Source organism: Peromyscus maniculatus, chromosome 12, assembly GCF_049852395.1.
Source record: "Peromyscus maniculatus bairdii isolate BWxNUB_F1_BW_parent chromosome 12, HU_Pman_BW_mat_3.1, whole genome shotgun sequence".
Lineage (NCBI taxonomy): Eukaryota > Metazoa > Chordata > Mammalia > Rodentia > Cricetidae > Peromyscus > Peromyscus maniculatus.
This window is the reverse complement of record NC_134863.1, coordinates 70,664,486-70,679,469: the sequence shown is the minus strand read 5'-3', so window position 1 is coordinate 70,679,469 and position 14,984 is coordinate 70,664,486. Positions and strand designations below refer to the sequence as shown.

General features: G+C 35.5%; 1 protein-coding gene across 2 annotated transcripts in view; it reads right to left on the bottom strand.

The window, feature by feature from the left end:
• The window catches only part of Ncam2 (neural cell adhesion molecule 2), a 423,714-nt gene that overhangs the window by 389,986 nt on the left and 18,744 nt on the right, over window positions 1–14,984 (bottom strand). The gene's annotated exons all lie outside the window — the stretch shown is intronic.

The following is a 14,984-nucleotide window of genomic DNA, read 5'->3' as shown; positions in this document are numbered from 1 at the left end:
AAACACTCCTGTTTTGAAATATAATAACTCTAGTTAATATGCTCCCCTGATCTGACAAGTGATGATTTATGATGGTAACTGAGGATTAGGCATCAACAAGCAATCCTAACATTTATTGCTGCACTTGAGAGAAAAATCGCATAAGCAACCCTCTGGCTACTCCGATGATTTGCATACATCTCTGGCAAAGGGGGTTGGGAAAAGGTTCTCATTTTAATGTTTAATGTTTTCACGCCTCAAAAAACAAACTTATTATTCAAATACTAATTTAAAATATACATGTATTTGAATATAATTCCTTATTTCTTTCTGTAATCACATTATAATCAAGCAAGATATCTCTGAAAGATATCCATAATGAATTTACCTTTATAACAGAAAGCAATCTGAAGCATCACAAAGTAACATTTGCGTGAGAGGAGCAAATTCCTTTATGGAGATTTTAAATGTATTTTACTGTAGATTCTCTACTAAGAAATCTGTATCTTTTCGTGATGTTGCTGGACCAGTAATCACTGTGTCCAAATCTCCCTTGGACGTGAGAGCTGACTGTGAGCTCTTCCATATGATTCTGCCAGGACATGCATTGTAGCAGCTTCCTGTTGAGTGGGTCCTGCTTTGTCAATGAGCATTCTGCAGGGACAGTCTAAAGGAAGCCTGAGTGAGCACTGTTCATTCAGTAAATAATCAAAATAGGATAAGAAAAATCTTTATACCTCGTGTGAGACAAGGAAATCATGATTTTTATTTTGTCAGCAACAATCAATTTACAGTTTTATTCTGTTTACAGAATGAAGTATCTGAAGATGTCAACATTTTTTATTACATACAAAAAATTGGTTAAAACAACATTGTGTACATCAATCAGTGTTTTTAGGAGAGGATTATTAACTGAAAATAACTTTAGTTTGCTTAGAGTGCTTCTCATTCACTGTATTTTCAATAAAAATCAATACTTTCAGGTTTTAAAACAAATATTGATGTAGGTCACACAAATTGTTAGTTTAGCAGAAGATGCAGAAAAATTTTCTAAAAAATTTTGAGCAATAAGTCAAATGAAAGTATAAACTGAAGATGTAACACATCATAAAGAATGTATCTAAGTCCTTTGGCTTCCAATTTTCATAATCTCCTGAGAGAAGCACCATAATTAGTGGAACAGAATATTAAAAAATTATATCTATACTAATTCATTTTCAAATGTTTCTTGTACTGAAAATTTCAGAACATATTTTCTTTTTTTAGTATTTTAGGCTTATGTTAGTATTATTTTCTAATTTTAAAAAAGTAAATATCAAATATCAAAGTACATAGTATATAAAGGAACTATTATCATGAATCAGTCCTCTCAAACCAACATCATTCCCCACCTTCTTCCTAAAATCTTAGTATTGAAATATGTATTGACAAATTCTGAATTACTAGAATATCTACATTGTTTGAAGTTATGCTTTGGTTTACGAATCTGATACACAAACTGACAAACCAGAGCTTATCTGTGGTTTTTAATTGTATGAGTAAGACATAGAAATTTTACATATAGTGAATAGTTAGAATCTCTTATTACTAAGAACTATGTCAAAAAGATGCAATTGTATGCAAGTAGCTGATTTTAAATTATTCAGTCATGCTTGCATAGTTTTAAAATTTTAAACATTTATCTATGAACTTATTTATTAATCTTGAAATCCTTCACTATCTTGGTAGCTTTTAAGTACACACTGACAAAAAGTATCTAAAATAATGCTTTGTAACAAATCTCATTCAATTTATAATAACAGGAACCTTTTTCTGATAATATGTCTATAGTTACATATACTTACCAACTCATCATTTTATGTACCTGAAAAGGATGTATTTCACATCACAAAAAATTGCATAAAAACAATAAAACACATACTGTTGATAATCATACTAGAAAGAAAACAGGACAGAATTATGCCAAGGTATGTGGATATATTTAGAAATATATCTTACCTAAAACAGAATTTCCAATGACACAAAAGTACCGATGGGCTCATCCTGGGTACCAAATGATCACTGATTTGCTTTATGAAATAAAGCAACAATTGTTTCTGTGTCTAATCTATTATTTGGGTAAATTGGAACTTGGTCATTCTCTCAGTTTCATAATGCACTGTAATTATACTGCTTTTCTTTTCAAAAATATGAATAACTAAGAAACAATCCATATTTCAGAACCAAAGCAAAATGAAGACTGTTGATATAAAATACTAAGAGATTTATTTTGATTTGCTGGAGTCAACACATATTTTTCTTTTCAAACTGGAGTAGGGAAGACATTATAACTACTTTGCTGATGGAGCTTCTGGCCATTACAATAGCATTTGCTCATGCTAAAGCAAACTCACCCTGTAATTACAGGCTAATGCCGCTGGGTTTCTGGAATGAGGAGTCACAGAGACTGATTAGCCTGAATGAGGAAGAAATGATCATGGCAAAGTTTAAGTCTTTAAATAGCCATTTTACGTACTAGGCTTAAGGAAGCATAACTTGTAATTTATTTTACTTACTAAATAATAAATGGTTATATTTTAAGTACTATAGTTTTTGTTCCATTTCCATAATCTCTGATGTATAGAAACTGTCCCCAGGTAGAGGTTACTTCCAGAGGGGAGATTAACCATATTTCTTCAGAATGGAACCACTATTTTATAATAAGCTCATTTAAAATTATCTACATATCCTAGCTGTTTTTTTTTCTTCTGAATATAGAATGTTTGACATTGCATCAAAGACAGAAATTGACAATTGTTGATTATATTTTTTTAAAAAAAGCTAGTAAATATTAAGAGCTTTGATACTATATCTAATTTGGTCTTCCTTTGTGTAGCAACTTTTATATTAAGATCTGTATATGAAGGTAAAAAATAAAGATAAAAACCAGAGCAAGAAAAGTGGCCTCAATCACCTCAAATAAGGTATAAGACAATCTTCATCATGAACTCTTACAAACGAAAGTAAAGGAACTTGTGTGTGTGTGTGTGTGTGTGTATGTGTGTGTGTGTGTATGTGTGTGTGTATGTATGTGTGTCTATGTGTGTGTGTGTCTATGTGTCTGTGTGTTAGAGGAAGCAGACTAATTTAATAAGTGACATATATTTATATAACTTGAAACATTTGTAAGAGTACTATGATGACTGTTTTCTTTCCAAGTGAGTGTAATCATCTCACCTTGTGTACTTGAGACCCACTATAAAGTAGCTGAGAAAGTCACAGATTTCCTTTCTAAAACTAAGATGAAGTTGGCATGACCAACAACTATTTACTGCCAACAATCACACAATATGTTTGAGCTTTTATAGGTTACTAAAATCAGAAGGAGAATGGTTCACTAACTTCCTTGAGTTTTGACATTTGCTGGAAACAGGAGCTGCCTACAGCTAGTGTCTAGTGATCAAGTAGCAAGCAAACGTCAGAACCAATTAGCTCTGTGCCTTGGGAGTTTGTTAAACTATATCACCACTCAGTAGATGGCATTATATTTACTAGGATGTAGATGATATCTCGCTATGTGGATTATTAGAGAATATTGACAAATGTCTCAACCAAATGGAAAATGAATAAGCTTAAATGGCCAAAACAATAAATTAGAGGCCTAAGAATCCACATTTGATAACAGCCCTCAACAACAACAACAACAACAACAAAAAACTGTTTATGACGACAAAGGAAAAAAACAACAACTTTTAAAGTAACAGTTACATTAGACTTGGTATTATTATGAAATTAATGAAGAAACATACATTAAAAATAAAAAGATAAACTTCTATGTGATTAATGTTTTTCAAATTTTAGTTTTTTTTCTCATTCTAATAAAAATAAAATACAGAAAAAAATTGGGGGGAGGAAAGCAGAATTTACCCAGATACATTGTATGAATTATTCAAAGAACAAATAAAAATCTTTTTTAAGTTATTTCATTTTACCTTAGCTATTGGCATTAACATTGAGCTGTTAAATTCATAAATATATTAAAAGCTTTCATTGAAATTTGTAGTGAGCTATTTCTCAAGCTCCAGTTTAAGAAGCTTTAATGGTCAATGTGTCTGTCTACAATGCTTGCATTACCTAATTTATAAGCAGTGCTATTTGCTGACTTTAAACAGTGCTACCTATGTCATGGTAACTAGTTAAGACACAACCACCCCTTGAGAATCACCCACTGGGAAAAGTAATCCATTCTCCTAAACTGTTCTATTCTAAGAAACATGTTGTACACTTGCAGAAGGTAATTTTTTTTCCACTAAAGATATCCATTTCATGAGTGTGTGTATGTGTGTATGAATAAATATTTAAATACAATTGCTCAATCTACTTAGTTACAATAATAATTTATGAAAATGTAAGGAATTTGAGAAGAATGGAAGGGACATGGGAAGGATTGGAGGGAAAAGGGGGAAATAATGTAAATACAATATGCATATGTGAAATTTTAAAAAGTTATCCAAAGAAGCCACTAAAAGCCACCAGCCCACCACACTCCCCCAAAATTGTCAAATCTAAAGGACTTGAGAACACTGTCTTTTCTGGCAGAAAAAAATTTTGGAGAATTCTTTGTAAAGAACTAGGGGAGTGATTCAAGTGAAGACAGTATGAGAGGAGAAGATAGACAAAAGAGAAAAGGCAGGAAGTAAGCCAGTGCCTGAGCAACTGTGAGTGGATATTTTGATGTGGTGATATACTGTGTACCCTAATAAACTTGCCTGAGAATCAGAGGACAGAGCCAGCCACTAGATTAGACATAGAGGTCAGGCAGTAGTGGTACATACCTTTAATCCCAACACTTGAGATCTCACGCCTTTGCTTGGGAAGCACACATGCCTTTAATCCCAGGAAGTAATATGTCAGGGCAGAGAAAGGTATATAAGGTGTGAGGAAACAGGAACTTACTCTCTTTAGGCTGAGGATTTCGTAGAGGTAAGAACTAATGGCTGGCTATTCTGTTTCTCTGATCTCTCAGCGTTCACCCTGATATTTCCCTCTGGATTTTTTATTAAAAGACCATCTAAAATTTGAACAACATTTTGGTTTATGATGAGATAAGAAAACACAAACTACCAGTAGAAAATAAAAGAGGAAAAGAAAATTGGCCTTCAGTACAGAATCAAGAAGACAGCTTGATTTTAAACCATCAAGATAACTGACCTCCAGAAAGCAAGATAATAAATTTGTATTTTATAAACCAATAAACTTGTGTTAATTTGTATTGTGAAAATAAGAAGCTAAACGCAAATGCCTAGAAAACACATTAAAAAGCTCAACATCCATCAGAGAAATGCAAATCAAAATTATTTTGAGACTTCAAAGTACCCAACCAGCAAGGATGTAAGGAAAGGGGGCCATGCATCCATTTTTCCTGAAAATATTAGATGACTATGAAAATTGGTGTGCAGGTTCAAATTTAGAAAATCAATATACTCCAATATGCAGCTATAAACCCAAAGACTCTACATCTTACTACAGAAATACTGCTCATGTATGTTCATTGCTTTCTACTGAAAATAGCCAAAATAAGTAATAAAATAGATGTCCACCAATTAATGAATATACAATGAAAATGTATGGAATATTATTCAGCTCTTCAGAAAAATGAAAATATGAAATTTGAAGGTAAGTCGGTGGAGCTAAAAACAGTCATCTGAATGAGGTAACCCAAACCCCAAAAGGCAAATATTTCAACTTTTGTCTTATATATGTTTGCTTGCTTCTAAGCTTCTGATATGTGTGCTTCAATCTAAATAACCACATGGGTTAGGTCACTAGTAAGGGACCAGGGGTAAAGAGGTGAACTTCCAAGGAAGGGGAAATAGAATATGGTACTACAAAGGAACAGAAATAAAACTAGAAAAGGAGGATTAAATGGTAAGAGAGATGATAGAGCAAGATAAAGAAGAGACTATGAGGAGGAACAACTACCATTAAAGTCGTTTAGAAAAGCCATATGGAGATCTACTATTGTAGACTCCTCCTAAAATATACAAATACATGAAAAAATTTGATGAAGTCACCATATCATTGGGGAGACATTGTTACAAGACATCTTATGTCAACAAGTAAAATCACCAATGCCAGAAATGAGTTACATCTTGTTATATTATTGCCCAAAGAAGTCCCTGACGGGATCGCCCGCCCCCCTGCAAACATCACAGAATATTTCCAAGCCTATTGTTTACTTTCCATATCCTGATACAAAGGCTCTATTACGAAAGATACCACCACTATGGAGAAATCCAGGTGGTACAAAACCAGAAGCTACAGACCAGGGTCCCTAGTGCTGGAGTGTATGCTACATGCTAATAGAATAAGAAGGTTGTCAGAACGCCATTCAGAAATGAAGTGGAGTGAGGAGAGGAGAATTCTGTGTACTTGGAAGAAAATTCCAAGAAAACAAGTCTTGTGAACTCAGTTCCCTCCAAACACAGAATTCGTCTTAGAATGTGTTTCTATGCTCCTCCCAGGTGTATATGGAGGTAAGTTGACTTTGGATCACTCATTACAACAGGCTATTGTTATTTATTTAAATGCCTCTAAGGAAAAACAGTTTTTGTCATATGAGGTTTGCCCTGGTGTTTGGATGCTTTACTCATGGGTCTCTTCTTGAACTTCGGAGTACAAAATGTCTGATGCTTTGAATAAACATGACAATGGCATGAGACTTCCATACTCCTCAGTTTGAGTCTCCAGTCTTCCAGGTCCCATTGCTGCTAGAGCAGTAAACAGAGAGTAACCATTAATGTCACCCAGTTACAAACCTTGACACACACCACAGCAATCTGGCTGTAAGATATATCAGTGCAATAATGGCATAAATGCAATGGGGACAACCAACCATTTTTATTGGATTTAAGGCCCGCTCCATAAAATGGAACCCTTACCCAACACTATTAAAGTGTCCAGGACCTAAAGTGAGTTATGGACCTAGGAGGAAACCTACTCTTACTATTTTGCTGAAGATAACTTGTAGCTAGATTTTTCCTGCCTGGCCCACAGTCAGGACAAATCTCTGTCACCCACCAGTCCCAGAGCTGCTCAGACCCAACCAAGTAAACACAGAAACTTATATTGTTTACAAACTGTATGGCCGTGGCAGGCTTCTTGCTAATTGTTTTATTATAGCTTAAATTAATCCATTTCCATAAATCTATATCTTGCCACGTGGCTCGTGGCTTACCAGAATCATCACATGCTGCTTGTCATGGTGGCAGCTGGCAGAGACTGTTCTTCCTCCTTCCTGTTCTTTCTTTTCTCCTCTCTGTTAATCCCACCTATAATTCCTGCCTAGCCACTGGCCAATCGGTGTTTTATTTATTGACCAATCAGAACAATTTTACATACATACCATCCCACAGCAAACACTAGCAATAAAATGACTCCTAATGACATATTGCTATATCCCTATGGGTTTCACTCAGTGCCTTGCTTAGTCATCATCAGTAAAACTTCTTCTTGCACTAGATGGGAAATAACAGAGACCCACAACTGGACAATGAGCAGAGAGTGAGAGACTCTGAAACACTCAGTCCAAACAGGGATGTCTTCATCAAGCATCTCCCTTTAAGGTTCAGTAATTTATGTTGAAGAGGAGGTGAAAAGATTGCAATAGTCAGAGGTGTTAGTGACTTCACATAAACAGCATCCTACAGACAAAACAGGACTGGTACATACATGAACTCACAGATACTGTGGCAGCAAGAGCAAGGCTGGCCCAGGTTCAGCAGGCAGAACTCCAGCACTGAAAAGGGGTAATAGACATAGAGCCTCATCCCTAACCAAGAAGCTATTTTCAGTTGATTCGTACAGCGAAAGGGAAAATCAGTTTTCTCCAATGGAGTGTCATGAAACATACCCCATGGCAGGTCCTATGAACAAGAGATTTGGCCAACACAAAACCGTTATTTTGTTTCTTTGTTTTGATGGTCTTTTGGGTTTTTATGTTTGTTTGTTTGTTTTAGCATGTTTTTTTTTGTCTTACTGGTTTTGGTTTGTTTTTTGTTCTGTAGATTTTTTTTAAAGAAAGAAAAAAGAATATGAAATTGGGTAATTAGGGGTGTGGGAATGATCTGAGTGAAGTTGAGGGATTGGAAATATGATCATAATATATTTTCTGAATAGATATTAGATAATAAAAATAAGTTAATATAATATTAACAAAACATGATATTAACATGCCCTTTAAACTCAAGATACACTGTCCTAAAACAAGAAAAGTCCAGCTTTTTGAGCATTCCTTTCATGATCTATGAAGTCAGTCAACAATACTAATTAAGATATTCTTAGGCCCAAGGAAGATAATACATGTCAAATGCTTAGCACAGCATCAGGAATAATAAGTATGCAATAGACATGGACGCATTTTTAATGATCTTTTCCAAGGATTCAACACCAATCCCTCCATTCCATCACAATAAGCATGATAGGAAAAGAGCATTTAAGGTGGCCCCAGACAAATGGAGCAGGGACATATGGGGTCATAAGAAATTAATTATGAAAAGTAATCAAGGATTGCTGTCTAATTCCATGTTCTTTATGGATGTATTATACAGCCTTAGACAGTTCGTTCACATATCTAAGACAAAATGTCTTTAATTAGCAATATATAGATCATAAATATTTCTCCCAAATTTATCTATGTAAGATAGCTAACATAATCTAATATACAGATGGTAGATGTTAGTAATTTGGATTTCTTTGCTTCCCTACTCTGCCTTTATGGTCTGTATACCCTCATGAATATGTCAAAAACACATTAATAGAGTGAAGATATGGAAACCCAAGTGTGTTATATCAAACCTAGATTTGAATCCAGAAACTCTTCTTAAGGTAAGTGTTTGATATGCCACACTTCTGGTAGAATATTAACTTATGGTTAAAAGTTAAACGTTCAATAGTTTGTTTTCATTAGATTTGCTCATTTATGAAATGTGTGAACGTTTTGCTTGTGTGCATGTGTGTGTACCACTTGAATGCACCTTAACTGGATAGGTCAGAGGGGGCATGAGGTCCCCTGGAACTCGAGCCACACAGGGTTGTGATATACCCTGTGGGTGCTGGAAAGTGAGCCTAGGTCTTCTGCAAAAGCAACATGAGCTTCCAAACACTGAGCCATTCATCCAGTACAAGGAGTCCTTTAAACACTTGGGTCTTTTACCCTCACCTATGCAACCATTAGTTTTAGACATTTAATGAACATGAGTGTTTGTGTGAAATAATTTTAACAGGAAGTTTTAATGATAGTAACTTTCCATGAAATTTAGTATGATGTACAAGAAGAGCCGGGGGCAGTTTAAAGCAATAAAGTACCCTCCAGGAAAAGATTAGTTTATGAAGGTAATTATCTGCTTTATCGTTCTCAAAGCCAAGACTATTGTTAAACATACATTAACGACAGGTTCTCTGTCCTGAGTTCCCCAGTCTCTCCATTTTTCTCAAGCTGACAACCTCAAATGTTAATCACAGACATAGCCCTGGCAGGCATCCCAGTTTAGAAAAAAAGGATGTATGGATTAAAACCACTTTGCATTCCAGGCACAAAGCATGCACTGGCAACATGACAACCAAGAATTTTACATCACAAAGGACCTACTGTTCCCCTAGCCACATTAAATGCTTGTGATTGAGTCAGAGTACACCTTGACCACTGTCATAGATTTCATCAGAAGAATCGCATGATTATGGTTTTGGCCAATGCAGAAAGGAGAGAAGAAGCAAGGCTGGAAATAACTATATAAAGTGCTATCACTGTGAATAATATTTTGTGTTGTTTTGAAACAGACTATGTATTTCTGACTGAGTTATAACCTCAACTTAATGGACAGCCTCTATTATTTTTCCCATTCCCATTATAACTGGAAGAATGCCTTTCAAGATGGTCGGATATTCACCCACACCATCATGCACAATCTCAGAAATTAAGGGAATTCCCAAATAAATTTTATCACAAAAAATTTTAAATTTCCTAATTTATGAAAATGTGGCTTTCATATCTGTGGTGGTAGCATATATATTTTTCATTTTTTTACACCTAGCCATATTCATTTAGTTTCTTTATATTCCCACAGACTTTTTAAGCACAGTCACATAGACTTATGCACAGTACAAATTTAAATGAAATATTAGGATAGCATAGATAAAAATCACATGTATAGCCCGGTGGTGGTGGTGCACGCCTTTAATCCCAGCACTGGGGAGGCAGAGTCAGGCAGATCTCCGTGAGTTCGAGGCCAGCCTGGTCTCCAAAGCGAGTTCCAGGAAAGGCACAAAGCTACACAGAGAAACCCTGTCTCGAAAAAGCAAAAAAAAAAAAAAAAAAAAAAAAAAATCACATGTATATTATATCTCATCAAAGTCAGAAGACTGTCTGGGCATCTTGTGTCCCAGTTGACTTCTGGGTCTCACAGAGGTCTGAGTGTGGGTTTGCACTGCCTCATTTTAATTCAGTGAAGGTAGCCTACACTGCAGTGGTCTTTCTCTCTCTGTTTATATGCAGGCCGAACATCAATGCTTTCTGGCAATGACGAGATGCTAGGAAGATTAAGTACAGTGGCAACACCAAAGTGACCTCAAATATGACCCAAAATCACTTCAATTGAAGGTCTGTGTGCAAAATACGAACTCTAGTGTTTGATTTTTCTCTCTACAGAGCGTGTCAGGCCCCATTCAAGAAACTCATAAGTAGGGCCGGGCGGTGGTGGCGCACGCCTTTAATCCCAGCACTCGGGAGGCAGAGCCAGGAGGATCTCTGTGAGTTCGAGGCCAGCCTGGGCTACCAAGTGAGCTCCAGGAAAGGCGCAAAGCTACGCAGAGAAACCCTGTCTCGAAAATCCAAAAAAAAAAAAGAAACTCATAAGTAAATACGTTTCACACAACATAAATTTTTGAATTGGATTAGGATTTTAGTATTATTTGTTCAATAACAAGATGATTGAGGTTGGGAGATTTCAACTTGATAAGAACCAAAACAACAAATGCTGTACATATTTCTGAGAAGTCAAAACATGCTAATGAATGGGATACATGACTAAAACAAATACTGAATATTAACATTCAACTGTTTTGCAAAACTATTAATATTTGATATTCTTGATTCTCTGAAAATTTTTCTATTTTTAGTACTTCAACTCAAATGTCAAAATATTTTTGTAGCTTCTCTAACCTCATTTTCTTGAAGACATCTTGTCTCCAGGTTGTCAGTATGTTTCCCACAGTGTTATAGGACAGTTATCACGACCTTCCATGATGTAGGGAGGCCATAAATGTTCTTCTCTTCATACTACTATCATGCCTTGAGAAGAAGGTTCAGTCCATACCAGCACTGTTCCAGCTCTCTACCCACGCACAACACCAACTACTTCTCTTCATCACTTAAAATGATCCTAGATAGAAGGTTTTGGTCATTCTCTACCTGACTTCTGATTCATTCATAGTTCAATTTATAAGTTTTGAACCATCTTGGACTGCTTTTAAATCATTTGCTCAATGGCATTATTACCTTATTCAACAATGTCGAGGAACATATCACAGAATTGTTGTGTGCATTTTGCAAACTGCTTGTAATACTCTATTTTCTCACAGCAATACACAGTAGCTCATATCTTCAACACACTCAGTTCATTACCTTCTCCCCAACACCAACTTTGCATTTCTTACACAGAGGACAGTGGCAACTACTTATGACATATTTTTAAACTAAATCTCCCTTTTATATTAAAAATAAACTTTTAATAGGGTCAATTATTAAGAAGTAAAATGTACTATTTCAATTCCTAGTAAAAGTAGTACAAAGTGTGTCATAAATACTCATCTTGAAACTTATTCCAGCATTTAAAAAGGTAGGAAAGAGCAAGCACATTGGTGTGTGTTTGGAGTCTCTGCACCATGAAGGTTGGAATCAGGTAGATTCACAGTTCAAGGCCAAACTTGGCTACATAGCACACTCAAGATCAGTCTGAGACATATGAAATTTTTCCAAAAAATAAAAATATAAAAAAGAATAAAAAGGTATAAAATAAGATTCATAAAATTCCTCACAAAATATTACAAACCGAAGCAGAACCATATCTTGGGTACGTCTTTATACAGTAGAAAATGCCGTGCCTAGTCTGTTGGATCATACTTACAACCTATCCTAGTGTAATTGTTCAACCATTTTCTTTAGAATGAAAGGCCATAAGAAAGACAGCACATTTAAAATAATGTTTGAATGAACCTGATTCTGTCCCAAAATATGCTTCTCTAATAAAAATTCATTTCATTTTATTTTGTACTAGTTAAAAATACTGATTGAGTACTAAACAATATGACTCACTATCTGTAAGTAACTACACTAACCCATTTATCCATTTAATGCTATTTATTTTAATAAGGATGTTGCATTCAAATCATATGGCAAGTCTTTGTTTTATAGAGGTAATTCAATCATCCCTGGTTGTTCCCGAATGTTGCTAGAAAACACAAACCTAGCTGTCTCCTGGGCTCCAGGGTCAAAGGCAGGATCAAAGCAATGTGTCTGCACACAGAAGCATTGGGATCTGCAGGGAGCTGAGGTGTGGGAGCAGAACAAAAATTCATTTTCGGTTCTCAGAGACTCATTTTCACTATGTTGTCAATCAAATTCTTGGTCCTCTGGGTACACACATCAATAGTACACACAGGCTGGCATCACGTTTTGTTGCTTACACAGAAATATCAAATATTCTTTGAATAAGTGTTTTAGGACTAAAAGTGTTATTACTGATGCCCAGTAATGAATCCCTTAAGAAAATGAATTGGTGCATACACAAAACATAACTTGACACAAAAGAAAGGGTAAGTGAAATACAAGTCAAAATGTTCAAAGAAACAGTCATAAACTTTCCAAAACTGTCCATCATTTCATATTTTAACACATGGCTCATCATTATAATGTTTAATATATACAAACTGTACAATAAATGTTACTGTTTGTGTCCTTGTCATATATATGCACACAAGTGTACATATATCTGCATATCTGAGTAAATCACATCATAAACAAATAAAATTTGTTATATGTTCTAGGCTGTTTATAAGCATAATTAGTTGAAAAAATACCATATATGGTTTCTAATTTTAGTTGTTCTTTTTTTTTTTTAACTAAAACCAGGATGAGAGGTTTCTTCTATTAAACTGCTAATCATTATCTAATAGGAGAAATCATATGATGAATTATTTTAATATTATTAAAATACACAGTATTATTTCCATACTTGAAAATAAAAATCATATGAATTCTGAATTTATTTTTCTTAAAATACTCAGCATTAGATATCATTTTAGTGGAGTAAGTAGCTACTTGAATTTTCTTTCTTTTTTGGGGGATGATTTTTGAGACAGGGTTTCTCTGTGTAGATTTGCACCTTTCTTGGAACTCACTCTGTAGCCAAGATTGGCCTTGAACTCACAGAGATCCGCCTGCCTCTGCCTCTCAAGTGCTGGGATTAAAGGCATGTGCCACCACCGCCCGGCTTTGAATTTTCTATGCCATTCTATTTCCCATTTCTCATGTACATTCTTAGGTTTTAAGAAGTGTTTCTTGGCAAGTCACTAATTTTTTTCATACCTTAAGTCTTAGTCCACTAGCATCCAACCAATTAACCCTGTCACCAGAACTTTCTACAGTTGTCACTGAAAGATCTTATGGAAAACTGGACCTTTTTTTTCATCCACGACTATGGAAAGCTCTGTGACTACTAAAGAGAAACTCATCTTACGCACAAAGCACCTAACTCAGCCCCTCCCTTAAATATTTTAAAAAATGTTATTACCATTTATTTATGATACAAAATAATGGGCTTCATTATAACATTGGAAGAGAATAAATTGTTGTACAGTAAGTCAGAAGGGTCATTGAAATTTAAGCCAGAAAGTACAAGCACCATGACTACTGAGTGGCACCAGCAGCCAGATCATGAAGGAAGAACTGCCAGGCTTCTGACTATGACTGGATTTCATTGGGAGCTAAAGCAAAAATCACTGTGCCTCGATCCTGCTGTGAAATTAGTATATGAGGAATGCCAGAGTACAGACTCTGCCAGAGCCCAGGAAGAGCCTGTAAATACATAGAAGTTGAGAATGGAGAATGGTAGAGGAAAATCAGCAACGAAGATAAGCTTCTAGGAGACCTGAGGTAAACCAAGCGCTGAGGATTATGCTTGTAATCCTAGCCCCTTGGAGGTTGAAGTAAAAAGATCACCAGCTCATAAATTCAAGAAGACAGACAGCTTCAGGGAGAGGGAGAGGAACAGGGGGAGAAGCTGGATGACCAGGAGCTGAATGTGAAGCTGCCAGATCAGTCTTTTCTTCTAAAGGGCCATACAGCCTCTGCCACAAGCTCAGAAAAATAGTTTGAAGTCAAAAGACATTTCCATACCCACAAAAATAGAAGTATAATTCTAAAATATTAGAATTCATATATAAATATGAAAATGGATCTAAGCTTCATGAGAATGTAAAAGGACTGGAAACAAAACAGTCATAAGATTATTTGTAGACACTATTTTGGTAACAGAATTCAAACACATACACACACACACACACACACACACACACACACACACACACACACATACACACACACATGAACTTGTCTACTGGAAAATGTTTCAGACCAACACTAAACAGACATTGACCTTGGTGTTTGGAACTGCCATGTGCAGGCTTGTGTCAGTTTGATATCAACCACTGAGACTGAACGGTTCAACTAGTGGCTCCAAGACATGAACTCTGAACACTTTAGAAAAAAAAATGACTGCTCTGACCAAATCATGAAGAGTGAACTGAAAGCCAAAGAAATGATTTCCAAAGAATGTGCCCATGCCCAATGCTGGCAACAGAAGAGCAAAGCTCCTCTATAAAAACCTTTTACTTCCATGAAACTATAGCCACACAATGATGAAGCTAATAGGAGTTACTTAATGTGAACATTCTCTGATTCAAACACACTT